This window comes from Pongo abelii, chromosome 8, assembly GCF_028885655.2.
Source record: "Pongo abelii isolate AG06213 chromosome 8, NHGRI_mPonAbe1-v2.0_pri, whole genome shotgun sequence".
NCBI classification, from domain to species: domain Eukaryota; kingdom Metazoa; phylum Chordata; class Mammalia; order Primates; family Hominidae; genus Pongo; species Pongo abelii.
This window is the reverse complement of record NC_071993.2, coordinates 8,705,286-8,712,843: the sequence shown is the minus strand read 5'-3', so window position 1 is coordinate 8,712,843 and position 7,558 is coordinate 8,705,286. Positions and strand designations below refer to the sequence as shown.

Genomic DNA, 7,558 nt, shown 5'->3' with positions numbered 1-7,558 from the left:
GAAAAGAGGTGCAGTGAGAGTGTGAGGAGCAGGGAGGAAGAGTTCGACTCCAGACAGTGGAGAGGTAGGAAGCCATCAGATCCAGAAGAGCATTTCCTGTGCCAGCATGGGCTAGACTCATGTCCCAAAGACATTGGCAGCCATTGAATGGCATCAGGCAGGAAAATGATCACCCTCAGATTCTCTGCTTAGGAAGATCACTCTAACAAAAGTGAAGATGAGCTGTCAGAGGCGGTATCTGGCAGTTAGTAGGTTCCAATGGGGGACAGCTGGCACTGTTTTTTAAATCATTTGCCCCTTGTTGATTGGGTTAACACATTTGTTCTCTTTAGGGGGTACTTTTTTTAAATTTTCTTTGTCAGAAAATATATTTATTATTGGTAGTGGGTGAAGTAAAGATGTCAGTATTCACAATACAGGTTATATAAGCCAAGATTGCCTTTATATTAACAAAAATACCTTATTTCACTTCTAATCATACATATTAGTCCCATAAAAGAGGTACATCATCTCTCGTTTTTGTTTCCTTGCTTGCATGATCACCAAAAGTTAAAATGAAATCACTCTTATGTAATCAAAGGTAAAAAGAAAAAGCAAGAAAACCAACATGTCACAGCCTAGACAATTCCACCCAGCACTGCTGCCCCGAGAGCTATGTTTTCTGGCTCTCTTCTCTCCACACTCCAATTACTTTAACCCCACACCCCCACCTCACCCCATCCCACTTTGTTAGGGTGGAGGTTCACCAAATGATGGGGCTTGCTTAGAAGATAAACATTTTATGGTCAGTAGAAGTTGAATAGAAAGTACAAAAAGGTGGAGAGGGCTGCCCTTCTCTTTTAATCATCATAAGAGGAGTTTACTAATACTGAAGAGCATCCTTTGATGACTGATCCTGATCTAGGTTTTGGCCGCCCTTCAAATTGCTGCCAATCGAAATGTGATATGATTCTGTTGGATCCATTCTCCGCTGTCTCTTTTGAGTGGTCTTCTCACTAGTGCTCGTCTCTTTAAATGGGTTATTTTCTTACTAGGAAAAAAAATATTCCCTCTCTGAAATTAACGTTGAAGGTGTTTTGCTTGTTCTAAAAGTTGTTTATACTTTTTCTCAAGCATGCTCTGTTTGGCATGATTGACATAGTGCATATACCGGCTGGCCAGAGTGGAGCGTTTGAAGGTCTGGTGGGTGTTCTCGTAGTAACGCTGAAGAATTTTGGCCTGCAGGTCAGCGTAGACTGGATGAGACTCATACACTTGAACCATGCTTCCACCTCTTCAGCAATTTTCTGATATTGTTCAGTGGTGACTTTGTAGAACTCTGAGCTCCTCTCCTCCAGTCTATCCAGCTCCACTTTGCAGAATGCAACCTGCTTCTTTAGCACTCGGTCTTTCTCTTCCAGCTGCCTAGCCAGGTGCATTGCCTTAGTGCCTTCCTCCTGGCTTGATACCCTCTCTCAAGGGATGGCTCTGATTAACTGCCCATTGGCAGCAGCCCTCTCTCTCTCCAGCTCTGTGGCTTGCTTTAGTCGTTTCTGATCTTCAGTTTGTTTCTTGGCGTGTTCCAATGTTAGCTCCTCAGCTACTCTTCTTTTCAATTCTTCATCAGAAACCAAGGCATCATAAGCACCAGAATACCGCTGAGACTTTGAACCAGATGGAGAGGATTCCTTCATTCAATCAATCACATTTTCTGAAAGCCCAATGCCCTTCACCACGTTGATGGGTGATGTTCTCATTCTTGTCCACCTCGAAGGTGACCCGATGAGTGCTCAAGGTCCCACCCGTGGCTCCTGTTCCTGCCCCCACAGAGACCTAGTACAGAACCACGAGCACTTCAGTTCCCCCATGCCCACACTCGCATGGAGGGACCTGGATTCTTTTCCCCCAGAGCAGGAGCAAGGCCACGACCTAGGGGATACTTTTCAAGTGAGCTTTGTCTTTCTGAGGCAGTGTGTACATTGTGTAATGCATTGTAAATTATGTTATTGGCATTCTACTCATCCAATTTTGAATAACGTCAGAATTTAACATTTGAGAAGCAGCTCATGACCATTGATGTTGCTATAAACACACCTGGGGTTAAGGCACTGTGGGTCTGGTTCCTTGCTAAGTCCATGGTGGTGAGGACTGCCTGCAATTCAGATTGGCATTTTAAGTACTCGAATGTTTTTAGGAAGAGGGAGGACAGTTGACTGATCACCGTCATTACTCATTATGGTAACCTAAACTTGTCACCTTCCTCCTGACAGTCACAGGAGTAACACCTGAGGCACAGGCCTGAAGCAGAACAAACCCACACAGACTCAACTCCAGGTGGAACCCAACGGCCTAGAAATGCCAAAGTTATTTTCTTGTCTCCTGGTGATGCTACGCAGCCTTGCTTTGCTGTTAATAAAAAATAATTGCTTTTGGTTGTCACTTTTTAAAATTTTAAGACTAAAATTGAATGCCATCTGCCAGAGCTTTGCTTATCGTACAGGAGAGAGGAGCATGGTAAGGTCATTTATTTTTCCTAATGTTCATGAGACATGAGTTTGCAGCATTGAGCATCTTGATCACCAATTAGCTTGAAAACATTCATCATATTTTACCAATAATCTCTCCAAGAGAGACATGTACTCTGATCCATAGATGAGTCACTGGCCATCTCTAATACACAAACAAGAAAGCCAAACATGAATGCTACCTGTTTCCTTGTGAATCACTCCACAATCAAGTAACTGCCAGTGTGAAAAAACCACAACACTCGAGATCCTTCCACCCGTAACGTAAGATTTATTTGTACAAGTCTGCTTAATTTTTATAATCTATCCATGCCTTAATACTCATAACATTATTTTGAAAGTTCTCATTTTCTGGTCTTTGTTTCTTTTTTCTCTTTTTTTTTCTTACTTTGGTTATCATTCAAAAGTGGCCACATTTATTCAGAGGCATTCTGCAAATGTGTATCAAGTGCTTTTTAAAATATTTTAGCACTGTGATAAGTGTTATAAATGTAGCAAATAAATGCAAAATGTTTAATGAAAAAAGATACCTATGCATGTTGAAAAGATCCAAAGAGATGTGAAAAGATCGGTATGTGCTTTTGTTTTGCTCATTCTATTATTATTATTATATAGTTGTCTGTGCTGTTTATTAATAAGTAGTACTACTACTAATGATAATATTTATTCAATGCTTCCAGTGTCCTATAAATGTACAAATACCTTACATCTATTATATTGTTTAATATTCCCAACAAATCTATGAAGTACTGAGTATTATTAGCCACAGTTTACAGATAAGGAAACTACAATGTAAAGAAACGATATGACTTGTTCATGACCACATAATTCAGATGTGGTAGAGCCTCTGATTCAAGGACTCCATGTTCTGCTCACTTACCTCTTTTGTGCTGCCACAATGAATATGAAAATAAATGAAATATATATGTTGACCTCAAGAAAAGAAAATTCCAATTGTAGAGAGAAAACTATACATGCATAAAATACTGAATTGTGATATGAGAAAATATAAGAGCTGCCATTAAGCCACTGCCAGGTGAATAGAGCAGAGTCAATAAAAATTCAAAGGTGGGCACGATTCCACAAACTGGAAAGGCCCAAGAATCTTGATGGCTTTGGAGATTTTGAATTGGTTATACATGGGTATAAAAGGATGGAGAATCCTGCAGGCCCTGGGAGGAAGAGGGCATGCCGTGGGAATGTCTATGAAGAGCATTAAGAGAGTGAGTCAGCCAGTTTGGCTGGGGACAGTAGGAAAGGATTGAGAGACACAGGTCCGTTTGCAAAAGGTATCTCATGTCAGGGCATTTGCCTTCAGCCAATGGGAAAACCAAATGGACACAGAAAGAGGCTTTCTGATGTCACTGAATGGGCAAGGGTTTCAGAGCCAAAAAGGCATAGACCCAACCCCATAGTCTAGGTGTGACCTCAGGCAAATGACTTACTCTCACGACACTTCGGTTTCTATAAAATAGAAATTAAAATTAAAATATTTACCTTGCAGGGTATTTTGTGGATCAGAGATCATTTGCATGCAGTACATAACACTATGCTTGGCACATAGTAATTTGTCAGCAAACAGCAGCTCTCTCGCTCATTTTATTAACACAATTGTCACATTGATTCCATTGTTTAAAATACTTTTGATCTTCTGACTGATAATTTCCCTCAGGCAGACACTACATATTCATTGCAAAAGAAAATCTGATTTGCTATTTTTTTAATGTGAATTTACTTTTTCCTACTGTAAATGTACCAAAAAATCATTCATAATCCAAGCACCCTAACATTAGCATTTGGTAGGTTTTCTTTCATTTGCTTCGCAGTGGGTATTACACATTGTTTTATTACCCATGATCATAGCATTTCAATCATCAATACTCATCAATACATACTTCATATATATCATACATACAAATCAATACATATTTCTTGTCATTAATTTTTATAGATCTATTGACTTTGTTAGATATTACAAAGATTGATAATGTATTTTACCAGATTCAATTTCAAATGGGTTTCAATTGTTACAAATATCAAATTTAACTCAGAAGTTAGAGATTTTTCATATGAATGCAAAACAACCCACACATTTCAAAAAATTCCTATAAAGCACCAGTCACTGTTCTATTCCTCAAAGGGAGTTTCTAGACTAATAAGCCTGCCTTCACTCTCACAGAGCTTCCTACAGAAGATAAAGTTACAAATAAGGTTAAAAATAGTATAAAATGATGTCCTAAGGGACCTTAATACAATTTCAAGATGTTTCCAAAGCTGTTATTGCACCATTTTGCACATTATTGAATATCTTGTAGAGCATCCCAAAGTTATCTTAACTGAGGGGGTCATACTCAGTTGCGTGTGTAAATCCAAGTGGATATGCTAGAAAACTGTTGCTTTATTTTATAGTCATTCTCCCTCCATCTGGAATGAGAAAATATATGCACTTTCCCACACATCCACTTTGCCTGTCATTTCTGGCCACTCCGTGAACATTTTGTAACCTGTGAGAGAAAGAAGGCTTTGAAAAACAGGACCAAGTTCCTTTTTTTAGGGATATACAATGTTGACAGAAATATACTCCAGAGGAATTTAATGCAACTTTTTTTGGTTCCGGGCACAGCTCCTTTAGTGCATCAGTAAATGAAAAATGAGCACGGGAAGCTCCTGACAGTAGGAGAAGACCGCAGAGAGCCCTTGCCTCCAAACCAACGACTGGATTCTACTGTACAAACAGAGAAATGTCTGTGAACTCCTCACCTTTGAAAGGTAAACACTGAGAAGGAAATACTCCTCCCACGTGCTTTGAAGCATTCACCTTGTAAAAGGAAAAAGGACTTCTTTAAAGAGTTCTTCATGCAGAGAAAAGAGGAAGTTCTTTGAAGTCCAGGCTAATTTTGGGTCACCATGAAACCAGCCATCCTTCTATCTACAAGTTCCCCTGACCCTTTGGACCGAAACAATAGAAACACAAGCAGGTTATTTCATCAGTGTGAACAAAAACTAAAAATAAAAATCTCCAGGAAACGTACAAAAACCATAATCCCCAAGAGGCAGCTCTCTTTCACCCTTTTCTCTTCCCTTCTCATTCCTCAGCTAAAAGGTAAGCCATCCATTGGGGAGAGAGTAATAAATAGATTTGTATGATAGGAAAGGTATACCTGTGCCATGTACAGTGGCTCACCCCTGTAATCCCAGCACTTTGGGAGGCCAAGATGGAGGATCACTTGAGCCCAGGAGTTTGGGATCAGTCTGGGCAATATAACGGACCCTGTCTCTACAAAAACTAGAAAAGACAAAAATAGGCCAGGCGCAGTGGCTCACGCCTGTAATCCCAGCACTTTGGGAGGCTGAGGCAGGCTGATCACGAAGTCAGGAGTTTGAGACCAGCCTGACCAACATGGTGAAACCGCATCTCTACTAAAAATATGAAAATTAGCTGGGTGTGGTGACATGTGCCTGTAATCCCAGCTACTTGGGAGGCTGAGGCAGGAGAATCACTTGAACCCAGGAGGTGGAGGTTGCAGTGAGCTGAGATCGTGCCACTGCACTCCCGCCTGGGCAACAGAGTGAGACTCCATTCAAAAAAAAAAAAAAAAAGACAGAAAAAGAAAAAAGATATATCTTTGTCAATGTAAGAGATCCAGATAATGTAACATCTCTTTGTTTTTGATTAATTTAGTACTCACAGCCAGGATCCAAGCGTTAAGTAGCCCTCTGATTTAACTTCAAATAATAAATTAAATAGCTATATTGAAGGCTCTCTGGGAAGAGCTCCAGGGAGACAACTGCGAATTACTCAGAAGAATGGGCCACTTGTAATGTCCTGTTGATTCCTCGATTTCTCTGAATGGTGCACCAGACCCCAGCCCAATAGGTTCTGAGTTAATTCAATCCTTGCTCTTATATCTCCTGCAGAGATGCTGAGCTACAATACTGTTACAGTTCTTCTGCGTAGTTGCAGCAAGGAGGAAAAGGACCTTAGGCCATCTTCATGACCAATGAATAGGTGTTGAATAGGTGTAGGTTATTTGCACCAGGAACTTTGAAATCGAAGTTTTGGAGGAATATAAAAGCTAAATATTTTTATTTTGTGACATCTAGTTATGCAATTGCCGCGCTTGCTAGAAAGGATACGTTTATTGTGACAAATAGGGTATCGTCTCCCTCCCCTGCTTTTCTATGTCTATGGCAAAACCAGTTGGTCAGGCTGGCATGGAGCTACCGAGGACAAGGTCATGGAACTGTTTGCCATGTGGGCCCCCAGCTGTGACTCCCACCGAATGACTGGCAATACCCAGCATACCCCATAAGTCATGGCTAGGAAGCTCTCAATGCACAGAAATCTGGGCAAATAGAATTGAAAACTGGCATGATTTTTATCAGTTTGTAGAGACTTAGGCTGTATAGTCCATGATAAGTTAATATCTCTTTCTAAAAAAAAAATACCAAATGCTATATATAAATAATTAATTAGATACATCATAGGTTGCCTCATGCTTGAGAACTTGAAAGAAAAATTCTCAAAACTTTCTTCAATGTTTAGCATGGTTTCAAATTACGTAGGTCATCTTCCCTATATTCTAAATCTAGGAAAAACACTCTGAATATACACAATATAGTTGTAGGACAAATAAAAGTACACACTTTAGGTAGCAGATAGGGAGGGTGTATACAGATCATTTCATCTCAAGATGCAGTTCAGATTGTAGAAAGTTTCAAGTAGAGTTAAACAAATTCAACAAACATTTTGTTCTTGACTAAATGCCAGACACTTATCTCTCCCTTTGTGGAAATTACAGGGGAGGAGTTCGGATGAAAATATACATATCAAGTCACAAAGGCTGCCAAAAGGTAAGTACAGAGTACTCCGTGGATGTTTTCTGAGCCTTTAAGGATAACAGAAAGGTATTTGATTATAAGGCAGTTGCTCAGAACACTTCCCCTTTGAGGAATGCCAGCTAACCACAGCAATGACTTAGTCCTGTACGACATTCTCATTTGTCTGTCTTAATGTCTTACATCTAATTTTATTTTTGCTGCTGTGAATTTGA

The 7,558-nt window shown here is 39.9% G+C and overlaps 1 pseudogene; it reads right to left on the bottom strand.

Moving 5' to 3' along the window:
• Positions 1-1,059: 1,059 nt before the first annotated feature.
• LOC100451495 (MICOS complex subunit MIC19-like) lies at positions 1,060-2,206 on the bottom strand (annotated as a pseudogene).
• Positions 2,207-7,558: the final 5,352 nt, after the last annotated feature.